Source organism: Melospiza melodia, chromosome 13, assembly GCF_035770615.1.
Source record: "Melospiza melodia melodia isolate bMelMel2 chromosome 13, bMelMel2.pri, whole genome shotgun sequence".
NCBI lineage: Eukaryota > Metazoa > Chordata > Aves > Passeriformes > Passerellidae > Melospiza > Melospiza melodia.
In genome coordinates this window covers 10,300,592-10,314,950 of record NC_086206.1, presented here as the reverse complement: position 1 = coordinate 10,314,950, position 14,359 = coordinate 10,300,592, and the positions used below count along the sequence as shown (strand labels likewise).

At 43.7% G+C, this 14,359-nt stretch overlaps 1 protein-coding gene across 3 annotated transcripts in view; it reads left to right on the top strand.

Annotated features, from left to right (window-relative positions):
* Window positions 1-14,359, top strand: part of ZNF423 (zinc finger protein 423) — a 282,147-nt gene that overhangs the window by 74,909 nt on the left and 192,879 nt on the right. The gene's annotated exons all lie outside the window — the stretch shown is intronic.

Sequence of the window (14,359 nt, the reverse complement as noted above, 5' to 3'; positions counted from 1 at the left end):
GTCGGCACCTCGGCGCTGCTGCGGCAGGAGGGCTGCGAGATGTCCGCCGGCGCTGCTGGAGCGGCTCTGCAGCCCTGCTCGCTCGCCTGCCGCCTCCCTCCTCCTTTTGGGCTCTTGCTTCACAGACAAAAGAGCTGCCTCTTCTAATCGGGCACTCTTCTGTTTACAGGGATTGCTGACAGGTGTGGGCTCCGCTGACTTTCTAAGACACAAAATGTTTATGGCGGATAGGCCAAGGGCCCCCGGAGATGGGTGATGTCCCTGTGTGATGTTCCCAAGAGTCTCGGTGCCTCTGTGCATCTTGCTTTGGGTTCCGTGGGGTAGGAGGGCAGGAACAATGAAGTGGTGCCTGCTGTTTGCTCTGGTTTTAGCTCTCAGCACGGCACAGGTAGTTGTGGTAGTGCTGTTCTCAAGCTGCTGCTGACCCAGAGGTCCTGTAATCCCTAATAGTAGTAGGATTAGATTTTTGTCCAGCCAAGTCCTCTTTTCCTTTTCATTTTTTTCCTACTTTTGCAATACTTTACACCCCAGCTGACATACTTCTGCCTCCTCCATTGACCTTTGCCTGGGTACTCCAGCTCCTAGGAAACACTTGCCATTCTTTTGGGAGAAGCTTATCAACCTGGCCCTCCCCTCTATGCTGTCCTACCTGCCCCTTTGTCCTTTTTTGTGTACAAGATTGATTTTTGTTGCTCTGAGCCTGTGTCTGGCCCCCTCTGCTCTCATTAAGCAGACAAAATCTCTCGCTTCACTTTCTGGGTGCATGACTGATTTCTGTAGGGATAATTTTAAGACTTTGGTTGTATCTGTCAGACTTTTCCACTGGCATTAAATGTGTGAAACTTGCTGCGTTCAACTGCGTGCTGTGTAACACTGCTAGTGCTGAGCTTCCCATTGGTGTTTCAGAGAGGGATGGGACACAGGGATGCACCAAGGGTTCTTAAAGCACCTGGTAAAGTCCATCTCTACAAATGGAGAGGGACTGGCCACACTACACAGCTTCAGTTGCTGCAGCACTCTGGAGGGTTCAGCTAGCAGTGGGGTGGTACCAGTATAAAATGCTGTGTCCCAATTCTATAAAAGTCCTTTATCTGCCATAAACTCCCAATATGCAGCTGCTGGTGTTAAACCAAAACTTGCAAATCTCCTGTTGGGCTCTTCAGGATCAGTTCTTTTTTCTTATTTTTTCCTTAGAGTCTGTAGGTGTGCATAATTATATGTATTTTTGAAAGCTCTAACTATGCCTCATTTAAACTTCTGCAAGCATCTTTGTAAGGTCAATTAAATGACTACAGAAGAAAATTATCAAAAAATGAAACAAGGGAAATGTGCATTTACCCAGATGGGGCTTGCAAGCCAAGCAAAATGTTGTGTTAGCCCAACAAATAGGTTATTTAAGCAAAGTCCTACCAACACAAACATAGAAGAGTCAAGGCTAAGTGAGTTTTGGAGCAATACAGGATGTGACCCTCTCCAGTTCAGTTATCAGGATTGCACAGGTTGAGAAGATGGGCCTGATTTTAAGGTACACTTGCAAATGGCATTGGAAGGATCCTGATAAAAGCACTCTGAGCTGAATTTTTCAAGTACTCCCCCCAAAATTCAGTTTGGGGTCTGAGTGACTGCACCACTGGATTCTTTTATTTACATAATTTATGTGAGTAGTGCCAAAAAGTCAGTGAGGTTGGTGCAGCTCTAAGAGAGGGAGGATGTGCTGTTGTACCCTGAGGAAGGCACAGGGGAGGGTGTTTTCTCCCATGGTGACACATGTCCAGCTCTGGGGAGGATCCAGGCGTGAGTGGCTCTGCCCACCCCAGGCCTGGCAGAGCTGTGACCTTGTTCCTGGTGTGGAGCAGCATCCGGCCCTGGGACAGGGGACAGGCCCCAGGGAGAGCCAGCACCGAGGGCTCTGGAGAGGAAAAGCACTGATGCACTTGGGCTGAATGCTGGAACTGCATTTCAAGAACTGATTCTGCTGCACTGAAATAAATTCCTATTTAATTTCCATCAAAGTTAAAAGCAAAACTTCTAAGTAGCTGGATTGGGCCCAGTGTGCTCACAGTCCCTCTGCTGCTAATCAAAAGCAATACCCTGTTGCTAATTTGAGAAGATTTTTTTTTTTTTTAAGTTGCTTAAAACAAGAGGAAACTGTCACATCCTGAGTGATATCCTGTGTGCTACAGCAGTGTTCTTGCTGCTTAGTGATCAGAATTTCAGCTTAAGGGAATGAAATCCAATCCCTGTAAAAATTAATTTTCTTTGTTGAGATCTTGTACTATTGCACAAGGTATTTTCTGATGGCAAAATGCAAATCTTAAATCTATATCCAAGTGAACAAAATGATTAATTAAATTAGCTGACTGGAGGAAATTCAGAGGACACTGAGTTGTTGATTTGATTTTAGTAAATTCATTTTAATATGTGAGATTACATTTTTAATACTTGAAGTTATCAGTGTTTCACAGTGCAGTTCATTATTTCTCAAACTGTATATGTTCAAGACCACAGATTTGGTATCCAGCGCTGCCTGAGTGCTGATGTGCTCTCTGCCATTGACTGCCCCCCACTCACAGGGAGCTGCAGTGCCCAGTCCTGCCAGGCAGTTTGAGGGCTGCTACTTTTGATTTATGTTTTTTGGCTTGGTGTTGTTTATGAAGGGTTTGGGCAAATGTCTGTCCTGGGCAGCACTGTTCCTGTGTGGGCAGTGGCAGGGAGTTCAACACTGAGCCACAGCAGGAGATCTGAGCATCTTCTGGAGGATGGCAGCAAAACTCCTGCCTGTGCCACCCAGGAGCTGGGTGATTGTTTTTCTTTTATTTTCTTTCGTTCTTTTCCTTCTTTTATTTTTTTCCCCTTTATTTTGGCAGCCATCTGCTGTGCCCAGCTTCTTTGGCTTGGGGAGATGAGACTGCTGATTCCCAAAGTGGCCAGGAGGGAAGAAAGTCAACAACTTTGTCCCCTGCCTGCCTGCAGGGCCGGTGGGGCTGGCAGGGTGGCTGGCCAGGTGGGCGCTGGTGGCACGTGGTGCCTTCCAGCTTTGTACACCACAGGGAGAAAATCTGCCCAGCACTCTGGTTTGCTCATTCTTATGTGGTGTGAGTGGCCAAATAACACAGGGAACAAATGGGAGTTTTGGTATCTTGGCAAACTGCTCTGCAACCTATCAAACGTGCCCTCTTTTCACACCCAGAGCCAGAGGGGCCACCAGCCTGCACTGCTCCTGTCCCACATGGCTGCTGGGTGTACAGCACAGCAGAGCTTGGGGTTATTTCCCCAATACAAGTGAGCACAGGAAATCAAAGGTTTGAGAGCAAGTATGTTTCAGCACTATTGTGTTTTACCCCTTAGTTGTGCTCAGAGCTGCTGGAGCCCTCTGTGCTGACTTAGGCTGTGACACTTCTGTGTGACCACAGGCCCGTGAATGGCCTTCAGCAGCTCTGAGTGAGCCCTGCCTGTGGAAAGAGGCAACAGCTAAAATTAATTTGGCTCTGGCCACAGCATCAGGGGGTAATTTACTCCTATCTTTAGTATTTGAAGTCAAACTTAATGAAGATGGATATGTTGACTCCTCTCCATAGTTATTTATTGGCTTTTCAACCTGGGTATATCTGGTAAGGCGTACATTTGCATTGCTACTGGGAAGTTTGCAGTCTAGTTAATTTTTCTGGTTTATATTTGATATGAAACAGCTACATAGCTTAAAACACCTGGAGAACACAAATAAATCTTTTAGAAAGATGGTAAATAACATTTTTTTATTAAGATAAAAAGAGCATTAAAAGGGAAGAGGAAGGTGCTGGCCATGTTAATACAGATGTGAGTGTGTGTTAGCCCTCAGTAAACAATGCTGGGCATTAGCTGGGGTACAGGCGTGGGTTTGGTGGATGCTGAGGATGTCGAGAAGGGAGGATGGTGAGCCTGGCTGCCTGGTGGCTGTCCCCTGGCATCCCTGCCCATCCAGGCAGGGTCATGCAGCTGCCCCTGCCTGGCACCACAGCGCTGGGCTCTTCTTCCAGCACTTTGATTCCAGCATAGCAAGGACAACCTGCTGGGGAGCAGGGAAAGGGGATTTCTGTCAGGTTACAAACATACATAGCTGTTTGTTCAGGTACTGTGGTACTTTTTTATTTATTATTAATTCCTTCTTGTCTATTAAGTTGAGAGTGTAAATGTTTAGCAATGGTAGGTGTTTAGTAACTTGAAACACTTGCAACTCTTGAAGGATGGTATTTCTGGTTTTGAAGCCTTCAGCTGTTGGAGAAGGATAATGTAAGAAAACTCATCTGCCCGATGTGATTATCCTGCCTTGCCATCCCAGCTGTAAATTTGGGTGAAAATGATCCTTAGTCTATTTCAAATTTCTGCCTGGCAGGACCAATTGAATATCTATAACCTATCCTATTGGAAAAGCCAACTGTAGCCAGGAAATGACTTATGTTTTGAAAAGTATTTGTTGACAGTGTAGAACCTGATTGCTAAATAAAAAATTCTAAATAGATCCTCAAATCAGATGCTCTCTCTGGGAAAAAAAGAGGTTGCAGGTATGTGTACAAACATACCTAAACACCCAGATATATTTATGCTGTGAATCTGTGATAGCTCCTAAACCAAACCCCAAACAAGTTATGTTACCAGATGCCTGGTTGGAGACACCACTGAGCTGATACATATTAGAAAAATACTATTCTGGGTGGTTAGCACAAGAAATGTCTATGTTTGGGATATCTTTAGCTGTTTTCTTAAGATATGGTGAAAATTATTGGTTAAAGCTCTGACATCTAATAATGGTTCACCCTTCCATGCAGGCATATTCAGTTTGGCTCTTGAACATCTGTCCTTTTCTCACCTCATGTTGGACACACAGACAAAGGCTGTGGTGTTGTCCAGGAGTGATAATGTCCTGTGGGGGTGGGTAGAGGAAGGGATGCTATGAAGAATATTTTTCTCCTTGGGTTTGTGTGTTTAAACATAGATCACCAAGAGCTCTCTCAAAAAGTACAATTGCTCCTCCCTCATAGTGCAGCCACTGTGCTGTGGATGAGTGAGGCTGGGTGGTCAGAAAGTGTATTTATAGCCAGCATTTCCTATTCTTGTCCAATATGCAAATGTTAGATTTAATTAAACGAGAAGTAATTTTTATTCAGAACTATCTGTGCCTCCAGAAACAGAATGACTTCAGGATTAAGCTCATGATAAAACACGAATGATTGAGAGATTATTGTATTGGGGGTTTATTTATTCTCTTTAGCAGTGAATCTTCTGTCAGACTGAGTATCTCAGCATTGTTTTCTGCTTCCCCTGCTCACTGGGATCCCTGGGCAGGAGCTGCTCCTGCAGAGGAGCTCAGTGTGCCCAGGGAGCAGAGACCAGCAGTGTCCTGTGGGGCAGTGGCACCTCCAGTGCCAACACCCTCTGCAAGCAGGAGGGCAGCACCACCCCTGCCGAAGATGTGCTTCCTCCTCCTCCTCACGGCTGCTTAGGAGAGGCTGAAATTGGCCTAATGAGGGTGGGCAAACAGGAACTGCCTCTGGGAAGCAGTGGGAGGATCCAGACTGATAAATGATTTCAACAGGATAAATGCATCACTTTCTATCAGTCTCTCCTCATTTGGGAGCAAGTCCATCTTTTCTTCCCTTAGTTAAGCTCAATTAAGTAGAAAGACAAGATCCACCCTTTTCTTAAAAGTTGCAGAGTAAAAAATCAGGCTGATAGGTGAGCTCTTATTTTTCCTGTCTGCCCTGTGGGATATTTTCAGAAAATGTTCATAATATATGTTTAAGCTGCTTTCCAACTCTCTGATAAATGATTTTACTTTTTAAGCTCTCAAATTTTATTAAATTTGAAGTTTTGTTCTCATTTCAGTCTATAGCAGTGCAAAAGACATTTTTGAAACCATACACATTTCTTGAAATGAATTATTTCCAATCCCTATTAGGTTAAAAAGGAAATAATCTGACTTACATATGTGAGTCAGACTCCAAGATTTAGGAAAACATAGAATGGCAGGAGGCACTGGCATAAATTGTTGGAGACTAATTCCATGCTATGTATTTAATGTTAAATATTTTGTGAGCATGTGGATCCTATAGCTTGATCAAAGCTGTACATTATGCTCTGTGAATGAAGAGTTAATGTTAATAGCTGGGGTAAAACATGTTTCTAGTTTTGCTCTTTTTCAACAGTCAAGTGAAAATTCTCCTAATGTTTTATTACAGCAAGAGTTGTATGATATTTTTTCCTTCTTGTTAAATTTCTGTGATGTTTCCACCCTCTCCCCCAGTGGCAATGTTGAATCTTGTTTTATAAGAGAAGGATCATTACATATAATCAAGTAATTTAAACAAACGATCTCTTAGCTCAAGGAGACATATACTGTAATATAAACTTGCTGAAATGAAAAGCTGCTGTTCCATACCATCACACTGTATTTTTGAATTATTAGAAGCTCTCTCATTTTAGTTTTGCAAACAGCCTTGGCTGCCAGAAGTTTGGGGTTTTCACTGATCCCATACCTGTTGGCTGGTGTTTTGATGACAGTACACCAGTGATGGAGGTATTAATCTGTCTTGTTCCCAGAGTAAAGGGTGTTAACTTGCTGCCTTTGAATAAGGTGGTACTACAGCCCCAGCTGTTGCAGCACCCTGCTGCTAGTGACCCTTCAGACGGTGCTGTTGCCTGCAAAGCCAGCTCTGGGTGGTGCTTTTCAGGTGCTACAGACACAGCAGGCCTGTGCAAGGTGCACTGCTGCTGGAACAAAAGGGCTTTTTGAAAGGTATCTCAAGTTATAGATTTGGAAATAGGAAGGTTGGTTTCTTCACATGTACCTGTTGTTTGAGAGAGAAAAAACCACTGACAAAAATGTAGCCAACTTCAGCCATTCGTTCCTGCCCTTCCTCATGGTGGGACTGGTGGGACATCCAAAGTGTGGGGAAGGAAGGGTGAAGCTGGAAAGGGGATGCTGGGAGTGAGCTGATGTACTTCCTGCCAGCCCTGGAGTTGCTCTCCAAATTCTCCCCTCCCTCTTGGTCATTTCAGAGTGTGTCACATTTCTGAGGGTACCAGTGAGCAGTTGGGCTGTACATCATTACCCTGCTGCTGCTTTTAGGATCTCGTTACTTCCATGTAAATAAGTGATGAGGCTGGTTAGAAGAGAAGGCTTCACTCCTAATTCCACTGATGCCAATAGCCCCAGACCAGACTTTTTAAAGCCATCTCCAGGTTCAGCTCAGTTGGGGTAAGTGAGGTTTTTTTAGGTGATTCATTTGTGGTCTTGAACATTTATCATATATGCATAGATATGGAAAAATATTTAATTTAATCAGAAGTGTACTAACTTATTTAGAATGCAAGTGTGAGTGAATGTCTGTAGATGATTATTTTAAGACCAGAAGATTTTTTTTTCCTCGAGGTTTAAGGTATTAGAACAAGTGTTAGCTCTGTCAGATGTTCTGTGCCCTGAAAAGATGAACAAAAATGTTGAGGCTCAGTTCATGGTTCAATAGAAGCCACTCGCATGTCCTATTTTTGAAAGTTGGTTAGTAATTCTCTCGCCAAAATACCAAACTCTGGCTTTTAAGTAAGATTTAAGGTGCTGTATAATGTTGAATACCTCAAGCTTTCTAGACTTTTATATGTTGGAGCTTCTGGTGAGCAGGCATGGAGAATGTGCTATTGCTCTGGGCTCTCAGAAACCAACATGCCCACCTTGGTGCCAGGCTGTCTGTTGAGGTGACCAGTGTGCAAGTGCAACGTTGCTCATACTTGAAGTAAAATGTTCCAAGTTTATCTGAAAAGCTGTGTAAGAACACACTCCATCCCCCTGAAGTTGAATCCAGGAGATATTTTGTTAGTCTGCGGGGAAATGCAGGCTGAGGTGTGCTCAGGGCTGCCCAGAGGCAGTGCAGGGAGTTAACTGTGGCAAAGAGCTCACCAACAAGGTACCAGCACCATCCAGAGCACAAGGCATGGGCAAGGGGGGCTGATGCCAAAGGACTGCCATGGGAAGAGCTGGAAGTCAGGGGCATGGCCAAGCTCACAGAACTTGCAATGACTGTTGCGTGCATTTAGAAGAAACTTTTTGTCTGTTGCTTCCTAGACAGTCACAAAACCTTACCTTGACAAAAAATGAGTTCACATTTTTCGACCGATTGCTTGCATGGTGGAGGAGGATGGAGGTCTGGGCCTTTATGGATTACAGGGCTGGCTTTCTGATCAACAGGAAGTTTTGTATCCACTCGAGTGGCGCTCACCCTAAGAGCCATCCCTGAGGGCACCAGCACGAGGGAGCTTTCCCAGCACGCGCCGTGCCCGCAACTCGCGCACCACGAAGGGACGGCGGCGCTCGATCCCGCTCTGCCACGGAGCTCTTTAGGCAGCTCGTTTGTCACAGTGCCTCAGAGTGCTTTCTGCATGGCCAGAGCAGGGCTGCACCATGAAACATGAGCAAGCATGGGCCAAGTATGAACACAGCTTGCATTTACCGTACAACTTCCATAAGATTCTACCAGGAAATAAAAAAATAAAACCCAGCAAAATCTCATTAAGAGGGAAAAATGGAAGTGCAGGTAGGAAATACATTCAGCTGTCATAAAAATTTGTAGAGGAACTCTGCTTCGCTGACCCTTTGGCTATGGATGAATTTTGCCTGGAAAAAACAACATTAGTACAGCTAAATGGCCTTGTTTGTCTTGACTGTTAATTAATTATCTCAGTCTTTTTCATAGCACTTAGGTTGGAAGGAAGTTCATTGTTTTAAAAGGTAGGTGTTTTTGTGCTGGTATTTTTTCTATTTCAGTTTGGCTTTTATTGAGGGAAGTAGGGCTATTTTCATTCTTCTTTCAAGCGCCATTCATTTAGTCCACTGAAATTTAAATACAAAACTTTATGCAAGTTGTATTTCTTAAGTAAACTTCTATCAACATACAGGCTTGAGCCATGTGTGGAAATCCCCACACCCTGTGTCTGAGGCTTAGCAGCACTTGTAGGAGACAGGACTTAGGGTCTTGGCAGTCTTCCTCGAGACAGAAGACCAGAAATCAAAACAAGCAAAGAAATACGACAAGGAAATGTTGCAGAACACAAAGCCCTGACAGGAACACTTGTAGTAGAGGAGCAGACACAATAATAGTTTGCCTCCAAGAAATGATGTTTTGACTTAATGTTATTCCTCATGGACTCTGCCTGTAGGAGGATTTTAGCAGCTCTGGAGGCAGTGGCTGAAGGGGCTGTGGCCTTATGAAGGGGGATGAGGTGTTTGCTTGTGGCCTCTTTTTTTCCTGCAGATGCATTGGGAATCTCTGTCCCAAGCATCAGCTTTATTCTTAAAATGGGCTTTTCCTTTCCATGTCACAGCTGCACATTTTGCTGTTTTGTTCCCTCCTGGCTCCCCCAAAGTTGTAGAAATTAGTACTAGTGAGAGTACCCCAAAGTACTCACTTGACACCTGCCTTGCATTTCTGTGTGGTGGCATTGACACAAGCATGTGGGCAGGGGACATTGGCAGAATGGACATGACCATGCAGTGAGAGCAGCTAAACCCCCTCCAGGGCTGGCTGGAAAACTCTGTGGGCTCCTGGAGGAGAGGTTTGCTCAGGCTTGGGTTTAGTTTTGCTTTGGTTGCATCATGCCTGAATATTCACTCTTGGTGGAGAGCAAGATAAGTACGTGTCCCTTCAGCATTTTATGAAACAAAGTAATGCAGATATCTATAAGTGAGACATGACATGAAGCGTACAGATAGTAAGTTTGGAATAGTTCTGGGAGTTAAGAATTTACATGTCTTTATTAATTATTAGATGTTATTAGTGAGTGACTAAGGAACTGGGAAGCTCTAAGCGTTCTTTTGAAGTAGTGTACCCAAATTAGGCTAAATAAATAAATAAATCTAAAAATGTTGGGGAATGTCTGCTCTAATGAATTTTCTAAATACACAAATCACACTTATTAAATCAGTGGATCTTTTAACTGTAAAAATATTATTACTGTTACACTAGGGAAATCCATTCAGAATTATAAAATATTTGGAAACTCTTTCTATGTTTCATTTCAGTGGAAGGGTTGTACATTTAATAGGAATAAAAAGAAAAAAGTATTCTTTGGGATAAAGTTTTAAAAGCCAGCTTTCCCCCTTTCTTTGTGTGTGTGCCAATTTCCAATAAGAACTGTTCTCCTTTTAGTGTTGTTTAAAATAAACTACACATATAACAAGATGTTGAAATTTCTTTATGGTATGTTAGCACTAAGGACAGGTTGTTAAGGGGTTATAAAAAATATTAGTTTCCACTTTATGGTGGTTGTGTTGGTTTTCTGCAAATTAAATTTAATGCTACAAAGGGCTGTATGTCATATATGCAACTTTCTCTCCCTCATTGTAATTTCGATCACCTTAATGCAGCCAACAAAGCCTGTCTTTCTAGTAGAGGAATCTCAGCTGCAGAATTCCCTTCAACCTGTGTAATAAAATTCTGCAGTAGAAAAGTGTGGGACATCCACTCACGTGAATCAAAAGGAGGAGGCAGGATTCTCCATGTATTAGCTTTGCTCCTGCTTTTATTTATCCTTTTATCTATATTTCACTTTCCATTTTATACCATTTGTGTTTTCCTTCATTGAAACATTTTTAAGCTCACATACAAATAAGACAGACTTTACTGTTAGTGTTTAAGAGGCAGTACAGAAGAATATATTGTTTTATTATTAAAATACAATTTATGAACCAGAAATGATCATAGATGCAAATTTATACTTTGCACATTTTTTTTCCTTAATAAGAATATGTATATTTTCATCTGGGGAGAAAGCAGCATTAAAATGAGCGAGCTTGGGGAGCAGTGCCACACACACAGGCACACACACACACACACTTGCATACACAAAAGAGCCACAGCCAGGGATTGCTGGGGAAAGCAGCTCCTACCAGGGCCTGGTGAAACCCAGCTCTCTCCAGGAACGCTGGAGCTGGGCTGGCCTGACCCCTGGGCTGGCCTGGGACAGCAGCAGAGTGGGAGCACTGACAGCCTGGGGTGCTCAGCACATTGGCCTCTCTGAGGAGGGGAAGAGGGGAAATAATGCCACTCACCAGACGGGTTTTTTCAAGCCCTCCTAGCTCTAATTAAAATGGCTGGTCAGGAAAAGCCTCCTCTCTTCTCCTTTTTCTGTGCTACCTACACTGCAAACATAGTTGCCTAGTGAAACAACTTCCAAGTTTGAAGGATTTGCAGTAAAAATTGGTGTATTTTTTTAGGCTGAGGTGTGGAAATCTGGTCAAAGACTTCTTTTCAGCAGTGATTAATAGCCCTGGGTACTGAATGGGGTATTTGTGGAGGGCAGTGTGATGCTAAACAAAGTGTTTGGTGCAGCAGCTCCTGCTGGAGCTCTCTGCAGCTGGGGTGAGGGCTTTAGGCATAATGTAGTAAAACCTGCCTTGAAGAATTATGAAGTAAGAGACTAAAACTTGTGTAAGACTAGAGTTGGTTGTGTGCTTTACAATTTCATCAGTGCCCCTCAAGGTGGTTGCTTGCTGTTTAAGTAATTTTCTGTTCTTTTTATCATATTTGCAAATGTGAATTTTTCATCAGTATTAAACTCTTTACCTCAAACCTGCATCTGGAAATTGGGGTTCCCTGCCATCTGGAACTGCTCAGATCCTGTGAAATAGGAGATGTTGCATTGGCTTCTTTTGGGTCTGGATGAAATCAACAGTGGAAAAATAGCTGTGAAGTAGAACTTGATTTATGGTGATGAGATGAGCTGGAGAGCTGACATCAGCTCCTTGTCAAAGGGAAAGGAAAACTCTCCTTGCTGTCCATGGCAGTAGGGTCTGAAGGGATGTGGCTCTTGGTCCAGCCACAGCAGGTGGGACAGTGTTGTTTTTGTGAGTTTTTTACTACAGACCTGCAGGAGGTTGGTTGGGTTTGACTGAGCAGAATGCAGAAGGGTGATCCCCATTAGTAGCAATGGGGAGCAGCCTGCAGTTTGAGGCAGGTTGTTCTCAGTCTGCTGGTGTACCTAAATCTCCATGTGCTTCACCAGAACTAGAGGTGGTGGAAGGAGTTGTGGTCCCACTGCTCATCTGCAGATCCTAGTTATCCACTTCCATTCTTTCTGGGTTTGGTTCCTGTTTCTATACATGTAGATTATTTTAGAACATTCCCTTTTCTTTGTGTCATTAGCCTGTGTTAGTGTTAATCTTTCAGCATTCTTATTGGATGTCTGAATACAGGGCCAGCACAGGTAAATTTATTAGGTGTCCTGCTAATAGAGAAACTTTCTAACCCTCATGTAAAAATAGTGCTCTTCCCTGTCTTTCCCTTGCCTTTTTTTTTCCATTTCTTTTTTCTTTCCCAGAGAAACAAAGTTTTGCAATAAATCTGACTTGGTGACACCCTGCATTCTCTGTGCAAAGCCCAGTGTTTAAATTTCATGATGTTTTGACTTGATTTTGAAACTTCATTTCATTGCAGCCCTTTTGTTATGCTCAGGAAACAGGCAAGGCCGTTCTGGCATCCCTTTGGCCCGTGCCATCCCCTCCATCTGAACTCTCCCATGTGCACCTTGTCTCTGCCAGCTGCAAGTCTCAGGTCTGCTGACTTCCAACACAGCCCCATGTGTTTGCAAACATTGTTTTGGGTGGTACCTGAGATTTGTGTATCTTCACGCAGTGTCTGTGCTCAGAATGCATATGGGGGAGTAGAGCCTTCACAGTGCAACTTTTAAACCTGAAGTTTGGAGGAAGGTGTAAGATATTGCAATTATTTGAGTAACACCTTTGTCATTGCACTTGCTGACCCACCTCTGGTCTGTTGCTTGCATCATCACCATCATCTTGTCTTTGGGTAAGCTCAGCCTGCTCTTGGCATTTCTAGCAGATCAAAGGATCACTTCACAACTTGCAAATTTGACTCATGGTTTTGAAGCCCTGGCCATGAATTGCAGAGGTGTTAATCTTCCATTTCTCTACTTTCCTTGCTTTGGTTTGGTAGGGTTTCAACATGTAAACATTTCTGTCACCCAGTTGTATTACAAATGGAACAAGAATATTTTAACCCTTGGTTTCTGAAGCAAAATCTGTGATTTTATGAGCAATGTGGAGATTGCTGGATTCACCTGTTTTGTTTCACTTGAGCTTTAAAGTGCCTGCTTACTCACAGTAGATCTGTTTTTGAAGGAAGGTGCAGACACTATGGTGACAGTTGCCTTAGAAATGGATGTACCAATGCAGAGAGGAGGGTGCCCACAGGCAGCCAGTGCTTTGTGTCCCTGTCCACAGGACCTGGCCACCCTGTGCCCCATCTCCTTGTGTATCTCCACCTCTCCAGCCCTGCCTGTGTGTGGTGTGGGCCTCAGCCCAGCTGGGGCAGGTGAGGGCAGGGGCTCTGGGTGCTCCCATCCATTTCCAGGGGAGCTCATGGCAGGTGATGGGTCTGGGGCTGCAGGATGTCAGGGGGGGTGTCTGTGCCAGGCAGCAAAGGGCCATCAGCAGGATGGGTTCCTTGAGCTGGGTAGGGTGCACTCCACCAGTCTCATGGCCAGGAACTCCAGGCAGAAACAGAAGAAGAAACCTCTAAATTCCTGAACATTTCATGGGTTTAATTGCAGTAAATAGTATTTAAAGGAAAAAAAATCCACCCTGTCCTTTGGGGGTTAACATTTGATGGCAAGCTATAAGAACCAGGAGAGTATTGATCCCAAATGTGTTATGGGGTGTGTGTAGGCCCAGTTTTAAGAACTGCAGGTTTAATGTATTGCATGTATAAGATGTTGATCCTGACTGCAATGTGAAACACTGACTGCATTTTATTACACCTAACCCTCGTATTTATTTACATAATAGATTTGGATGGGAAATATCTGTCTCCAGTGAAGTATGTGAATTAGAAACACAAAAAACTAAATATGAGCTCTGGGAATAAATACACCCTGGCTTGTGAGTCAGGTGTGCAGTCTGTGGGAAGGGCTGTGATTAGCCATTATGTATGTCCTACAGTCTTTCTCGTCTCAGTGAGATGGGATTTTTATTTACAAGGCTCCCTTTCTCTGGCTGCAGTTCCATTAAGTTTTGCTGGAGCGTTGGAAGAGGCAGGCCCGTTAGCTGCACACAGATTTACTGTGCGAGTTTAAGCTAATGGATACTTATCAGGCAGGCTGTATTTGGTGATCGTCCATCATTTGCTCATTAAACAGTGTATCTAAGTGATTCTCATTTCCTCCCTGCCATGTCTGGAAAGGAGGAAACTAGACACATTACGATGGAATATTAATGTCCTGGAGGATTTAGCCACCCATAATTAGATCTCCTTTGCATAAACCTGCTAGTGCTACCTTATTTTGTTGTTTGTCTTGTTCTCCTTAATCACCTTCA